Source organism: Cupressus sempervirens, chromosome 1, assembly GCF_028749045.1.
Source record: "Cupressus sempervirens isolate cs-2001-9-10 chromosome 1, ASM2874904v1, whole genome shotgun sequence".
In the NCBI taxonomy this organism is placed as follows: Eukaryota; Viridiplantae; Streptophyta; class Pinopsida; order Cupressales; family Cupressaceae; genus Cupressus; species Cupressus sempervirens.
Window position 1 is genome coordinate 208,997,658 of NC_143118.1, and position 18,118 is coordinate 209,015,775.

Consider the following 18,118-nt stretch of genomic DNA (forward strand, 5'->3'; position numbering starts at 1 on the left):
GGTTTGTTGATTTGAATAAGAAAGTTGAAGAAGTTGAGTTGCCTTATGAGGATGCAAGTCCTAATTTTCCTGCAACATTTTCCTCTAGAGAAGAATTAGAGTAGTGTACAATTATTTTCAACATTTCTAGTATTTTAGATAAAAGTTATAGTTTCTTCTTGCAGCATCGTACTTTGTTAATGTTCTAAAAAATCTCCAAGAGTAGTTATAGTGGATGGTATAGGTTGAAATATAGCTTAGCATAGAGTTGCATTTCCAAAATTCATTTCAGTAAGGAGTTAAGTATGTTACTTTCCTACAACACTAGTGTTGGTTCTTTATATGCATTTTACTTTCCTGCAACATAGGAATACTGACTCTTCAATGAACCTAGCACCATTCCAAGTATATGTCCCTAGGTTGAAAAATTAAATGCACCTCATGGTGGAAGAAGTAATCCTTAGATTGAGAAAACTATTCCTAAGTAAGGCTTTGGGCATGATTATCACACACCTATTGTGAGGCATACCATTTTGGCACCATTGCTAGGGATGGTGTCAAGCTAGGAACATCTTTTTGAGTCATAGTTTTTTTATATAGGTAGTTTTTTAAAATAGAGATTTGCAGTCCTAAAAATTGTTTCACAAGCGTGAAGAATTAATTGAATGCATCGAAGAGGAAGATCAAGAGATGAAAATGGAAGATTCCTTCTATGATGGTCTATGGATTTGAATGACAAAGTTGAAGAAGTTTAGTTTCCTTTTAAGTATGCACGTCTTGATTTTCCTACAACATCTTCCTCAAGAGAAAAATCTTTTGATATAACTAACTTCTTCAGCCTTTTCTTGAAATCTTGGTCAGCTTTATTGATAGTTCTGTTCCAAATCCACCTATTGTTAACAATCCTGTAGCCAATGCTCCTTTTTAGTAGCAACCCCATAATCAAATACCTCCAGTAATAACACACTCTACATTTTTATTTCCTCTCCCAAGCCTCATAAACAATGCTAATCTCAAAATATATCCACAACTACTCTTTCAAAGTTCTATGGCCTTCTAACTAAGGATCTTAACACTTTCTTGTTTGAGTTTGACATGCTCTATCATAGCATTGACTATAAAACCAATGCCCACAAGCTCAAATTTTTTATAGTAATACTGAAAGAATTAGCCTTGTGATGGTTCATGGGCTTAGGAGCCAATGTGATGTAGACTTTATTTCTAGAGAAATAGAAAGATTACTACAAGGGGAGTGATCCAAGGAAAGATGGCATTTTTAGAATATCATAAAAGGAGGATAAACCATTGGAAGACTATGTTTCACATTTTTTCTACACAAGGTAGAACCCCAAGCATGTATTGGACGAGGATTCATAGAAACTAATTTTCTTGAGAGGGGTATATGATGATTGTTTGGAACTGTTAGAACTGATGGCTAGTGGCAATATATAGCAATCTTCTTGGAATGAGCTCAAGAAAATCTATTTTAACTACTCAAGGTCAACTATGAAGAAAGGAAAAGTGTACCAGTCCATATTCACTAAAGGGATTAGTTAGGGAATTTCAAAGCTTGAGATATCTAATTTACTCTCAAATTTTGAGAAGGACATCATAAATGATGTAACTACACATCTTGACACCATGACTAGAAAGAAGAAGCATGTAGAGGATGAATCGCAATTGACAAATTATTGTCCTCACTACCACAAACAAAAGAAAGATTACATATGTAAGCTGGTAGCCAACCTAGAGAATCAACATTTTCCAACTAACTACATGAAGATAGATGAGGACAATGATCAAGTGTTCTTCGTTGCTCAACATCAACCATGGGCTTGAAGACAAGGTGTGCCTCAAGATCCTCTATAATTTTAAATCTTTACAATAATTAGTGGCAAAACCAAAGTTATCAAAATCCTTCTCAACACTCCCAACCTGCCTAGAAAAATTAGCAAAACAACGAGTGGAAAAATAATCAATGGAAAAACCAACAAAACAACCTCTGACCTAATAAGAAAAATAACCTATTGGAAAATTAGTAGAATGAAAGGAAACCACCTCAAGGAAATTGGTAGAAAAATAACCAATGGAGGGGGCCTCCATAATGGCCCAACCAAAATTTTCGTAACCCACAAGTACCACCTCTAGTGCAACCACCTAAAATAATGTCACCTCTTGCAACAAATAATGCTAATGCTAAACCAACCTAATTGCCTACTCAATCTGAACCAAATCCAAATAATAAGCAATAATAACAACAAATGTACACTGCTAATACTCAATAGTGCCCTAATTATTTACTACAGATATCTGATATCCATTTGAGATCTGGTACAACTCTACCTAAACAAGAATATCCTATTATCATAGAAGCTATAGACACTCTTGCAACACCACTTCCATAAGTTACACAACCAAATACCAACTTGCCAACTAATGTACCCAACAAGACTACTAACCACACCTTAATGAATCCTCCCTTTCCATATAGGCTAAATAAAGAGAAATCTAAATGCCAAGAGGAAGAGATATTTGATATTGTTGAGTAGCTGAAAAACATGCACATCTAGGCCATCCTATTAATTTATCAATTTATTGATTTATCTATATTGGGGGGAGGGGGGGCAAGCCCCATAAAATTATAGGCCACCATACTACAAAATTCTAGAAAATCCCTCTGTTCCAAGCCATCAAGGACATCTCTCTCTTTATGGAAAGGCTATTAAGGAAGCATGTCTTAAGAAGCTTAGGTGGAAGAAGAAAGTTCCTCAAATAGTCCATGTTTTCAAGAAATTTGTAGATATCATATTAGAGAAGGTAGTGATACCAAAGTATTCATATCTTGATAGTCTAGTAGTTAATCTGATCATAAATGGCAAGTTGTGAAAAATGCTTTAGTTGATTTGGGAGCAATAATAGATGTGATGAGAAATGATACAATGCATAGGTTACGCATATAAGGCTTAAGAAAAAATCCCATAGTGTTATAGCTTGTTTATAGTTCAACTATCACTCTATATGGTCTCATAGAAGATGTGATAGTGACTTTAGATTCATGGGAATACCTTGTTGATTTCCTTATCCTATCACCTAAAATAAAACTTCTTGGTTATCTTATCATTAGAAAGACCCTGGTAAGCCACTACTAATGCTAAAATTAATTTTATATTAGGTAGTATGACAATTTCAAATGGTCAAGCCATAAGGAAGCTAGCACTATATCCACCAACCCAACCCAACCAGACTTGGGAGAACCCATTTGGCCGAATTTAGGTGATGAAGAGGAAGAGCTGAATTCTATAGCCTAGCTTATGATTTTGCATAGGCACTCTTTTCTAAAAATGTAGGAGGAAGATTATGTAATATAGAGCATTCTTACCAATGAATGTATAGTGGCCAAAGATATTGATGAGAGTTTTGTCTTAAAGCTATGTACTATGAAGACTGTGTCTACACAAGAAGCTCTAAGATAATTGATCAATTGCTATGAAGTGAAGTAGCTACAAGTCCAATACCAAAAGTATGAATGGTAGAGTTAACAACTATTTTGGAACTTTCTCTTGATGATAATCTCCTTGTAAACAACAAGTTATCCCAATCACAATTGGGATTATTGACCAAGCTCCTCAATCAACATGAAAAAGCCTTTTCTTGGGATTATGGGGATATGGTAGGACTGGTCCCTAAACTCTACACCCATAGGATCTACATCATTGATGGAATCTTTCCACTCTGTTATCCTCAAAGGAGAATAAGTCCATCATTGCATGAGATAGCTAAGGTGATGGGGACACAAACCAACAACCAGAATAGACACAATAGAAAAGGGAAATTATATTAATTGAGAAAATAAGCTGGTACAAATAGTGCAGAGAAAATAAACTCAAAACATGCCCTGCGGGCTTACAATAGCATAAATTTGGAGAATATTTCTCCTTTTAGCACCTCCTCTCAAGCTCCAATCCGAACTACCTTTTACAATGCCAGAAATCTCCTTAAATAGACCCCGAAGGGTTAAGGACTAGGAGTACATTCTAGAAAGTGCTAGTAGGCATCCACCGACAAGATAGAAGGTTCCGAAATCTGCGTTAGAAGTCGGTGCAATTCTAGAAGAATCCAGAAATGGTAGCCGAACTTCTGGGAGGCATAACTTTTGAACCGTAACTTCGATTGATGAACCGTTTACATTTTTGGAAAGCTCTTGAAGCGCTCTATAGCCCTATGGACAAGCTTCACTCGTCCCTCATTTTTTGACCCTTTTCAAGGTCATTTAATGCCCCAAACTTGACTCTGAAGCATTCTTAGGGGGTCTCCAAAACCCAAAAAACTGCAATAACTTTCAAACCGTGGGGCCTTTTGACCTGATTCTTTTTCTGGAATGCTCTAAATCTTGATTACATTCATCTGGCCAAGTCACACCTTCTAGGTCACCAAAATGATGGTCAAATTGCATGCTCCTATTTTTTTGGGATTTTAAAATGCACTGATAGTTGAACTATGAGAGTTGGAACCTTTATTTGAGCCAAATGGGTATCCAAAAATGTAAAGACATAAAATAGAAACTAAGTCTAAGTACATTTTTTGGGTGACACAGGATTGCCCTTATACCTCTGGATGCTCCTGCATTAGACACCCAGGGTAGATTGAAAAGTGACCCTGTCACTTTATGGATGGTAGAGGAAATCCCAAATGGGAAACCTCAGCTGCTGAAATCCAAGTTGAGTCTTCGATCGGTCGTCCTTTCCATTTGACCAAATACTCTTCATACTGCCTGTTTCTGGTACTCCTACCCACATGATGATCTAGAATGTCTTCTATCTCCTCCTTCTTAGAAGCAGGAATTGGACATGGCTCTAAAACCAGCTCCTCATCTGCACCATTATCATGATACTCTGTTAAATCTGCAATGTTGAAAATGGGAGAAATGTGAATACCATCTGGCAGCTCCACCTCATATGCATTTCCTGAGTTATGTTTCTTCAAAACCTTGCAGGGGCCAAATTTCTTCATTTTCAGCTTGTTGTAAGTACCAACTGGAAATCTTTCTTTTCGTAAGCGCACCATGACTAGATCCCCTACTTGGAATTCCTTATGTCTTCTCCTTGCATCAGCCCTAGCTTTATACTCTTGATTCATCTTGATAATGTGTGCTTGAACCTCCTCATGTAGACGCTTGATGTGTTCAGCAAATTCCTCAACTTTAGCACTTGTTCTCTCCCCTTGTTCTATCTTCCTCAATTCTGGTGCAGTCCTTGGGCTATTCCCATATACAATTTGAAATGGTGATTTTCCAGTACTCCTATTTACAGAGTTATTATAAGCAAACTCTGCCTGTGGTAGAATCAAATCCCATCCCTTGGGCTTATCCCCAACTAAACATCTCAGCAAATTGCCCAGACTTCTATTTACCAGTTCTGTTTGGCCATCAGTCTGTGGGTGATGCGTGGAACTGAATTTCAAGTCTGTTCTCAACTTCTTCCACAATGTCCTCCAGAAATACCCCACAAATTTAGTATCTCGGTCAGAAACTATACTCCTTGGAAGACCATGTAGTCTTACCACCTCTTTGAAAAACAAGTCTGCAATATGGACAGCATCATGAGTTTTGTGGCATGGAATGAAATGTGCCATTTTGGAGAACCTATCAACCACCACGAATACTGAGTCATTACCCCTTTGGGTCCTTGGCAATCCAAGAACAAAATCCATACTTATGTCCTCCCATGGCCTTGATGGAACAGGCAATGGCTGATATAGGCCAGTATTTTGACTAAACCCCTTGGCCACTTGACAAACCTGGAAAACTCTGTACAAACTTCTTCACATCCTGTATAATTTGAGGCCAAAAATAATGTTCTCTAAGAATGGCAATGGTCTTATCCCGACCAAAATGTCCTACCATCCCTCCACTGTGTTTCTCCTTAATTAGATTTTCCCTCATGGAACTCTTTGGAATGCACAATTGACTACCTTTGAAAAACATGCCATCCTGAATCAAATAGTCTAACCACTTGGTTCTATCTACAGCAATAGGTTCTTTACAAGCTTTCCATGCTTTAGCAAAATCAGGATCCTTAGGGTACAAATTCTTGAGTTCATCAAACCCAACTACTTCAACCTGCATTGTTGAAAGCAACAATTGTCTCCTACTTAATGCATCTACAACCCTGTTAGATTTTCCACTTCTATGCTTTAACACAAATGTATAACTCTATAAGAATTCTACCCACTTCATATGCCTCTGATTCAATTTACCTTGGCTATTTAGGTACTGTAATGCCTGATGTTCAGTATACAAAACAAATTCCTTTGGCAATAAATAATGCCTCCATTTCTTTAAGGCCTGAACTATTGCATAGAACTCTTGATCATAAACAGAATACTTCTTCTTTGCATCATTCAATTTTTCACTAAAATATGCAATAGGCTTACCTTCTTGGCTTAATACAGCCCCAATAGTGCTACCACTAGCATCACAATCCACCTGGAATACTTTTCTAAAATTTGGAAGTGCCAACACAAGCTGTTCAGTCACCTTCTTCTTTAGCAATTCAAAACTTCTCGCGGCTGTTGCAGTCCATTTGAACTCTTTTCTATCCCCTCTTATTGTATCAGTTAGAGGTGCACATATGCCACTGAAATTCTTAATAAACTTTCTGTAAAAACTAACCAGACCATGAAATGATCTTACCTCAGTAGCAGACCTTGGAGTAGGCCATTCCAAGATGGCTTTTACCTTCTCTGGATCCATTTTGAGACCTTTAGGTGATATAACAAATCCCAAATAGACTAACTCCCTTTTTACAAAGACACACTTCTTTAGATTAATTAACAGTTTCTCTTCCCTTAGCCTTTCAAGGACACTACGAATATGCAGTAAATGTTCTTCCAAAGTCTTGCTGAAAATTAAAATATCATCCAAATAGACAATAACAAATTTTCCCAAGAACTTCTTAAGTACCTCATTCATGAGCCGCATGAAGGTGCTTGGGGCGTTCGTCAATCCAAAGGGCATGACTAACCACTCATAAAGACCCTCCTTGGTCTTGAAGGCTATTTTCCACTCATCTCCTTCTCGAATCCGTATTTGATGATAGCCACTCTTCAGATCTATCTTTGTGAAGTACTCAGCTCCACTCAAGCAGTCCATAAGATCATCCATCCTTGGTAAAGGAAATCGGTACTTGATGGTTATCCTATTTATAGCTCGAGAATCTGTACACATCCTCCACTCTCCATCCTTCTTTGGTACAAGTACTGCAGGTACTACACATGGACTCAAGCTCTCTCGAATCAAGCCCTTCCTCAACAGCTCCTGAACCTATCTATTTAGCTCCTCTGTTTTAGTAGGAGTCATCCTATGAGCAGCCTTGTTAGGAAAAATAGCTCCTGGAATCAGATCTATTTGATGATTGATTTGCCTTACTGGTGGCAATCCATCTGGAACATTATCAGAGATAATATCTCCAAATTCTCCTAGTAAATCTGAAACTTCAAATGGTATTTCACTACTACCTTCTTTATCTTTTCTAGGAATCAAAGCATAGCACATGCGCTGATGTTTCATGCCATCTAAAAACTTCCTTCCATCAACAAGACAAATCCTAGCACTGCTACATACCTTTTCACCTTCCTTTTTCATGGGCTTCAATTTGTGGCGAACTCCATCCTTTGTCAGAGAGTATGTGTTTGCATGTCCATCATGTATTGCATGTCTATCAAACTGCCATGGTCTACCCAACAATAGATGGCAAACATCCATCGAAATAACATCACAAAGAACTTCATCATGGTAACTCCCAATTTTGAATTTTACTAAACATTGTTCACTTACCAGGACCTTATGATCATCTTTTACCCAAGAAATCCGATAGGGCTGGGGATGTTTCTCCCTCTTGAGCTTTAGCTTAGAGACCATCTCTTCGGATACCAAGTTATCAGTGCTACCACCATCAATGATCACATCACAACATTTATCCTCACACTTGCATCTGGTATGGAACAAGCTCCTCCGTTGTCCTGGTTCATTTTCACCACTTAGTAGGACTCTTTCATTTACCAAGGTCTCTCCTCTTTCTGCATCCTTTGAATGTGATGATTGTGCATCCTCATCCACATGAGCAACCCTAGCTTGGCCCTCAGCTCTCCTATCTGTCCTTCCTTGTCGTTGAGGGCATTCAAAGGCACGATGACCTTCTTCATTGCAACGGAAATAGGTACCACAGAAGCCTCCTCTTCCTTTCCCACGTCCTCTACCTCTTCCTCTTTGATTTCCAAAGTCTTGATCACGAGAGCGGTTGAAACCCTCACTCCTCTGGTTCCTGCTAGTACCCTCATCTTCATTTTTCTTTTGAGTTTCATTGCAGCCTTCAGATGATCTACCGCTTCCCCTTCCTCCTTGACCGCGCCCTCTTTGTCTTCCTTCAAACCTTTTACTCAGCTTCTCTTCAACTCGTAGGGCAAACTGGTATGCTTCTTCAACGCTGGTCATTCTTACCAGACTTAGTTCTTCCTAGATGCTAGGTCGTAACCCACTAATATAATGAGCAACCTTCTCCTTATTTGCTTCTGCATGCCTCACTCTAATCAGGAGTCGGTAAAACTCCTCTATATATTCTTGGACTAATCTTCCTGCTTGCTTTAACCCATGCATCTTCTTAAACAGATCAAGCTCGTAGTCCACAAGAATGAACTGCTTCTTCAATTTGTCCACCATGTGATCCCATCTTGTGATCTTCTCCTTTCCTCTTCTAAGTCTTTCCAGTTGAATCTCTTGCCACCAGATTTTGGCATGGCCTTTTAGTTTGGCCTTTGCAAACTTAACCCTATCTGGGTCCCTTATATCCTCATATTCAGAGTATTCATCCAGTTCATTGATCCAATCGATCAACTCATCTGGTTTCAAATTTCCCGAAAATATACCCACTTCAATTGTAGGTCTTTTCCCAAACCTAGAAATGGCCCTAAAAAGCCTTTCCTCTACAGGATTCAGAACTTCCTCGTCAACTTCCATTACTTCCTCTTCATTTTCATCCTCACTATTATCATCTGCGGCAATATTTTCTCCTCTATGAAGCTCCTCTTGCAATGCTTGTACCTATCTCTGGAGGGCTCTAACCTCCTCAGGATCAACAACTCTAGCTCTTCCACCATGCTCTCTTCGTGGAGGCATCTTCTAACTCGAACCCACAACCACACAGTCCTGGTGCAAACTGCCTCACAGTCGGTGCTCTGTCTACACACTCAGGAAAACCCGCTCTGATACCACTTGATGGGGACACAACCCAACAACCAGAATAGACACAATAGAAAAGGGAAATTATATTAATTGAGAAAATAAGCTGGTACAAACAGTGCAGAGAAAATAAACTCAAAACATGCCCTGCGGGCTTACAATAGCATAAATCTGGAGAATATTTCTCCTTTTAGCACCTCCTCTCAAGCTCCAATCCGAACTGCCTTTTACAATGCCAAAAATCTCCTTAAATAGACCCCGGAGGGTTAAGGACTAGGAGTACATTCTAGAAAGTGCTAGTAGGCATCCATCGACAAGATAGAAGGTTCCGGAAGCTGCGTTAGAAGTCGGTGCAATTCTAGAAGAATCCAGAAACGGTAGCCGAACTTCCGGGAGGCATAACTTTTGAACCGTAACTCCGATTGACAAACCGTTTACATTTTCGGAAAGCTCTCGAAGTTCTCTATAGCCCTATTGATGAGCTTTGCTCGTCCCCCATTTTTTGACCCTTTTCGAGGTCATTTAATGCCCCAAACCTGACTCTAAAGCATTCTTAGGGGGTCTCCAAAACTCGAAAAACTGTAATAACTTTCAAACCGTGGGGCCTTTTGACTTGATTCTTTTTCTGTAATTCTCTAAATCTCAATTACATTCATCTGGCCAAGTCACACCTTCTAGGTCACCAAAATGATGGTCAAATTGCATGCTCCTATTTTTTCGGGATTTTTAAATGCACTGATAGTTGAACTATGAGAGTTGGAACCTTTATTTGAGCCAAATGGGTATCCAAAAATGTAAAGACATAAAATAGAAACTAAGTCTAAGTACATTTTTTGGGTGACACAGGATTGCCCTTATACCTCTAGATGCTCCTGCATCATAAGGTTGAGTTGCAAAAGTTGTTGGATGCTGGATTCATCTATCCAATCTCTAATAGTAAATGGGTATGACCATTAGTTATTGTACCTAAGAAAGGAGGTAAGTGGGGGATATGTGGAGGTAATAGAGAGTTAAGTAATGCAACAACAAAGGATCACTTTCCTTTGTCCTTTATTGACCAAGTTTTGGATACTTTGGCTGGAAATAAATACTTTTTATTTCTGGATGGATTTAGTGGTTATAATCAGATAAGTATTGCTCAAGAAGATCAAGAGAATACCATGTTTACATTTCCTTTGAGTGTATATGCTTATTTTGCATTACCTCTTGGTTTATGCAATGCACTTGCTACTTTTCAGAGAGTTATAATCAAGATCTTTGCTAACATATCACATGATTCCATAGAGATATACATGGACAACTTCACTACATTCGGTGTCAGATCTGAGAAAGCCTTGAAGAACTTGGAGAAAGTACTAATATGATGTGAAGAACATAAGCTATCTCTTAGTAGTGAGAAATTTTTTCTAATGATGCAAGAAGGCATGATCTTGGGACATTTTATCTCTGAAGCTAGTATCCAGGTAGACCCTATCAAAATAGAGGTAATTATCACACTCCCTATTCCCACAAAGAAAAAAGAAGTCAAATCCTTTCTAGGACATGCTAGCTATTATAGGGGGTTTATCTAAAATTTTATTTAGATAGCTAGTCCTCTATATACTTTTCTTACTAAAGAGGCTGAATTTTCTTAAACAAAGGAATGTGATGACTCTTTTTGGAAGCTCAAGTCACTATTGACAATTGCACCAATACTTAGGGGTCCTAATTTGACTTTTCCTTTTCAAATACATTTAGATGCTTCTAATGATTCCATAGGTGTAGTCCTAGAATAAAATCTCAATACCTTGAAAATGCAATATACTATATTAGTGAGAACCTTCATGGACCAAAGTTAAACTATATAGTGACTAAAAAAGTACTATTAGCAGTATTTTATGCTCTGAAAAAATTATGGCATTATGTAACTAGTTATACCATATTGTTTCATAGTGACCATGAAAAAATTGTGTATCTCATGAACAAACCTTCCATCATAGGTAGGTTAGCAAGGTGGCTACTTCTTTCATAAGAATTTCATATCATAGTCACTGACTAACCTGGGAAAGTGAATATGGTAGTTGATTATCTATCCATAATCCATCATGATGAAGAACATATTATTTTGATTAATGATACATTTCTAGATGAGAATTTATTTCATATTGCTATCCAAACCCCATGGTATGTACACATAGCTAATTATGTTGTAGTTAACAAAATGATCACACATTTATCTTACAAGGATAAAAGGTTGTTTGTAGAGAAAAGCTTCCATTTCTCTTGGATTGATAATACACTATTTTACACTCGACCTAGTTAAGTTATATGGAGATGTGTGTGAGAAGATGAGACTTATGACATTTTACATGCATGTTATAATGAACCATGTGTGAGACACTTTGTAGCACAAATAAAAATGTTGAAGATTTTAAAAATTGGTTACTTTTGTTGTACACTTCATAAAGACACAACTAGTTATACATGAAAGTGTGATAAATGCTATAGGATGGGATGACCAATAAGGTTAGATGAAATGCCTCTCAATCCACAAGTGGTGATAAAACCATTTGAAAAATGGGGCATGGACTTTATTGGTCAAATAGATCCTCCATGTAATGGGAAATCATACATCCTTGTATGCACTAACTACTTGAACAAATGGGTCAAAGTCAAAGCCATGAAGCATGCTCATGAGCATAAAGTTGTCAAATTTTTGTATGAAGAAATCTTTACTCAATATGATGTATCCAGAGAACTTGTTACTTACTATGATGCTCAATTCACTTTCGATCTAATAACAAAGTTCATGAAGGAATATAATATTAGACATCATAAACCAAGCCCCTATTATCCTCAAATTAATAGACAAGTAGAAGTTACAAATCAAGAGATAAAAGCGATCTTGATAAAGACAATTCATTTGTACCATAGATATTGGAGCAACAGACTACTGGAAGCTTTCTAGGCATATCAAACAACATGGATGACCACTATAGGGTTCACACTATTTTTACTATTGTATGGAAATGTATTAATGATACCCATTGAATTTGAATACACAATTTTAAGAATAGCACTGGAGTTAAACATTCATCTTCCTGTAGCACAGATAGAGCACTTACTACATCTTAATTCTTTGTATGAAATGCATGAGTCTACCCTAGAATGCATAAAAATCATACGAAAGTAAAGGAAACAATGACATGATTCCCATATTAAGAGTAAGAATTTTCAAGTTGGATATTGAGCATTACTTTATGATTCTAGATTCAAAGAAATTCTAGGCAAGCTGTAGACATGATGGCTAGGTCCATATGAAATAAGTCATGTATTAGCAAATGGAGTAGTCCAGTTAACCACAATTGATAAAGTAAACTTCAATTTATTAGTCAATGGACATCAGCTAAAGTTGTATCACCAACCCCAAATAACAGAAGATTTCCTATAATAATTTCAAAAGCCAATTTGCAATGAACAATAGGTAACATTTCCTACAATTGAGGGTGCCAATGTTCTTCTTGTAGCTCTTCAATAAGAATTCCTTCAAGAATGCCCATAATAAAAACTTGATCTTTGAAAAAAGTTTAATTCTCCATTCACTTTCTAAATTCTTCTTTTTGAACTCATTTCATTTATTTCTCTACCACCCACCCACCTTCTACATTATCATTTTTCTATGCCTTCAATAATATGGTGTGTTTGTTGATGTATGTTATCACTATTGTTCTTCCACTCTCACCACCTTTATCTAGAATGTGCAATGATCAAATTGACATGCATAAGGTTTTCAAATTTCATTCATTTTTAGCACATAGATTTAGTTAGTTATATCTACTACTATATTAAATATATCATTGCAACATTACACCATGTCTATATGTTGTGCCAAGTATGTCAAGTGAGGACATGTGTCCATGTTTCATAGGGAGCAGGGAAGGTTACTAATTTTAAATGAAATTTCTATTTACTCATTAAAGATCCTCAAATCTATACTTTTTGTTTGTTTGATTAAAATCTAGTTGCCATACTATGCAAGTGTGTCAAGTGATGTACCTTTATTCCCAAAAAATCCCTCATTGTTAGACTAAGATATGACCCAAATTAAATTTTGTACTAATTCTTGCATATCTATGATTCATTCAATTAAAACCACATTATTATTTTTCATGATAAAAACACTATAAGAATGTGAAAAGGGTCCATGGTTTTATAAAGAAGAAGTGTGAAATTCATAGAGGGGAAGATGATAATTGTTGAAAGCAGAGTAGATGTTGAGATTAGTAAGTACAAATGGGAGGTCAATCAAAGTAATGTGAATCAGTAGATCATAGTGTTTTACTTTTTGATATAGAAGCAGTAACAAGATTCAAAACATGTGGCTAGCTAGGATATTTCTTGAAATTAATAGACTTTGATGAAGAGTCAACTATTGAATTTATAAATAGATTTGAGGAAGGTGAAGTCACAATATGAGGAATAGTTGTTTCCATAGAGGAATGAATAGTGGAAGCAACTAGGCTGCCAATAGTAGGGGAACAATACCCCAATGAGCATGATGCCAGATCAACTAGGACCTAGTTTACCCTACCAGATGACCCTCCATTGGAGATTACTAAGTAGGGGTGCAAAAGAATCTATATTCCTTTGCCATACAATGAGTTGGCCATGAGTATTATAGTTATTTTACCTGTGAAGGAATATATTCTAATTTGCATGCACATCATTTTAAATTACTCAATTATGTAAGGCATAACATTAAAGTAACCCAATTTCTTGTTCAATATGTTATGCATTAGTGCTTAGGAAACCCAAATAGGAAAGGAAAATTTTGTTACTCACCATGCCCTAAATAAATTTCTCATAGAAAGATCTTTTATGGATGTCTCTCCTATGGCATGGGTAGAATTTGTCCAACATAAACCCTATAGCCTCATATTGCTCCTAATGTGTAGCCTAGCCATGATAATGTAGTCTCTATTGACATAGCTATTGAGCAAGGAATACAAGGCATAGAAAATAAAAATGTGCAAGAAAATGTTCCTTTACTCACTCAAATGAGAAATGTACCTACCTCTTCCTTAGAAAAAAAATGGAAGTTACAGGAAGAAACTTTGGTTCCTATAGTAAAAAAACAAAATCCTACAATATCAAAATTGAAGAAAATAAAGTCAGTTCCTATAGTAGCTACTCCTAGAGAAGAGATACCCAAGAGGGTTAGCAAGAAAAAGGTTGTGGTGCTTGAAGAAATTTTTTTTAGAAGAAGCCCTAGAAAGAGAGGACAAATTCCTAAAGTTCCCTAAAAAACCTAGTCCACTTTACCTAAACAATTGGATGAATAACCTCTAGTACAAGTTATCCTAGATGATTCATCTAGTCAACCTAAAATTTTAGACATTCCTTAGAATCCTAATGAGAAATAAAAAGCTAATATGAATGAATGCCAAAATGATTCCCAGGTAAGCGAATAGAATACCCCAAACCATGAAGAAGAAGACCCAATAACCCACTAGCTAGCTTGTTCAAAAACTACCCTTGTTTCCTATAATTAAACATGGTTTATAAGCTGCTTAGAATTCTCATGGAGGGAATAGGGGAAGAAAAATAATTGAGATAAAGAGATTTTCTTGATTACCTTACAAATTCTTCTTTTTTAGTTATATAATAAACATGTGTTAACAAAAACCCTATGGGGAGAAGAGAAAAGGAAAATGAAGAAGGTAATAACAAATGATGGTGAAGAAATTGCATAACTAAAAGAGCAATTAGTGAGAAAATAGAAAAAGAAGGATCATGCGCTTAAGCTGATTGACCAAATAATTAATTTTAGGCTGCCACCTAGGATCTATGCCATTTGTTTAAAAGAAAAATTCCTCTTATTCCAGTTGATAATGACCCTCAAACATATACATATAGAATTTAGGTCAGCTCAAGACTTTTATGGCTTCTACCAGACCCTTCCATCACGATAGAAAAATTTACTCTCTAAATTGTATATGCATAATTTCATTACCCCTATAGAAACTTAATAGAACCCTCTACTTTATAGAGGGGATATACACCTTAGGGCCCTAATGTCTTGGATGCTTAACAAGGCCAACTATGATAAACAATGCAACAATTACTAGGAATAGTAGAGAACATAACCCCTACCATTAAGAGTAGAAAGAAATACACCAAAAGAAATCCTTAGGGATTAGGTCAAGCTAACCTATGGAGACACACAAGGAAATAAGAAAACAAGTCTTTGAGGCCAGATAAAAAGTGTATGTAGAGTATGAAAACATGCCTTACTTTTTCTTTCAAAGAGACATGGTCAGTGCCAAAAGAAGATAGAGTAGACTACCCAAGGGATTGAGAAGGTCAAAACCACATGACTCTATCAACCCTTAGGTAGCCCTTCACTACACACCAAAATACATGAAGCTAGGAAGGAAAATTACACAAGAACTCTAGTTTCCATTAATGATGCAAACACCCATACTCCTTTGGCTACTATGAGAGAATTCTAGGAAAGAACAAGGGGATTCCAGTACTCTTTTAGAAGTCATAGATGAGGGAGGACTGAGGTTGGAGACTTTTAATCAATTGGCAGAAGATGCAATGCTTGAGGACAAGAATTAAACTCACCAAGGGATAGATGATGAGGCCAATTATTACCTCTATTTTATATTAATTTTAATACTCTATTTTTAATATTGTTAGGACATTTGTTAAATCATAACTAGTTAAACTTATGATAAAGTCCAGATAGAACTATTAAACCATGGGTAGATAGTTATGTCATAGTTTGCAAATATTATACATATAATTTAGTATTTCATATAGCCATCAAGATGTGTGTTCAAATATCTAAATTTAGTTTAATTATGCTTATTTGTATAAATATTTCTACATCACAACTAACCTACTAGGAAAGGAAGAAGCTAGAGAGTAGTCAACAACATTCAAGATAGAGCATCAAGGCCCAATTGTGATGGAGGAATCATTATGGTACAAAAAGATACAACTACTACAAAGGAGGAGCCATTATTCTAGGAATATAGGAATGAAGTGCTACTATATTCCCTCTATATTTACTATTGTGCTGAATTGGTCACACAAACTTTATTTCTTATTCTACATGTTGTTATATTTCCCTCTTCTTCTCTAGAAGATCTTTAGTCAGTTTGTTTTCTTTTCTATTTTAGAATAAGTGTTGATCCTCTACTTATAGGAATTGGATTGATAGTTTAGAAAGGTTGGAAAAAGTTTGTAGAAAAATTTTATTGTATCCTTTAGTAAGTTATTTATAGTTTTATGTATTTTTCTTATGTAAGGATATTTTTTGAAATATAATGAAGTAATTCTTGATTTACATTCTATGTTAGTAGATCAGAAAAAGCCAACCAAGGGGCCCCACTTGGGAGGTGGATTATATTAGAGTAATGTATATTTACTTCTAGTATTTCCATTATTTTAGATAGAAATTATAGTTTTTTCCTACAACATCATACTTTGTGAATGTTCTTGCAGCATCTACAAGAGCAGTTATAGTGGATGGTTTGGGTTGAAATATATGTTAGCATAGATTTGCATTTCTAGCATTCATTTTAGTAAGAAGTTAAGTGTGTTACTTTCCCATAACACTAGTGTACATTCTTCATATGCATTTTACCTTTCTATAACATAAGAATAATGACTCTTCAAGTAACCTAGTGCACATACCATGTCAACCATTTCAAGTATACATCCATGGATTTTCAAATTAAATGCATCTCATGGTGGGAGAAGCAATCGTCAGATTGAATAAACTATTTCTATGTAAGGCTTTGGGCATGATTATCACACGCCTATTTTGAGGTGGACTAGGTGATATGGGGATGATGTAGATAATCTTTTCTAGACAACCAAATCAAATGGTAATGATATTTAGGATAAAATCCATCACTACTTTGACAGTCTCTCTTTTGGTGGAGATTTCTTCAAACCATTTTGTAAAATAATATGTGGTAACTAAGATCCATGAATGCCCACCACTATATTTTCTCATGATTTCTCCTATGAAATTAATTCCCCATTATTGGAATGGTGTTTTCTTGGTCTTAATGGTAAGTTGCCAATGAACTTTAGCTTGCTTGTAAATCTCTAAAAATTATCACAGTTTTTAACAAGTTTATGTGGATCTTTGAATAGTATAAGCGACAATAATCTGGCCCTAGTCACCTTATGAGCTATTTTTTAAGGCAAAAAATGCCATCCACATACTCCACAATGAATTTTCTTTAAAATATTTTCTGACTATTCTTCATCAACACATTTTAGTAATACACCTTCCATATTTCTCCACCATAGTTCTCCTTTGAAAATGACATATTAATGGCTTTCAACTTCAATGCCCTTTTCCAATTATCATTCATCTATGGTGGACTCATCATAGTGCAAATAATCGATTATACCCTTGTAACATTCACAAGCATCCATATCACACAAGTTATTTCTACAATCATCATCAAGTTGGTTTATTTGATTCATTTATAAATTGGAAGATGCTAATAACTTTGATAGTCCTTTTTCCTATCACCAACTTAGTGATCTGAATATCTATATTAAATTCTTGGATCCTATTGATCCATCTACATCTTCTTCCTAACACCTGCTACTGAGAGAAAATCTTTTTTACTGCAGCACTTGCAAAAAAGGAAATTAAAGTAGCCCCCATAAAATAACATCTAAGTGCTTTCATAGCTTTGAATAATGCATACACTTGTTTTTCATGTATCTCATATTTTAGTTTTGCAGCTTGTAGGGATTTAATAAATAATGTTGTGGGTTGTTTAGATCCCTCCTCATTTTTTTGTAACAACATTGTTGATATAGTATGAGATGAAGTAAATGAGAATATGTGCGTGGGCTTTGAATAATTAAGAGTTCGTATAAAAAGGG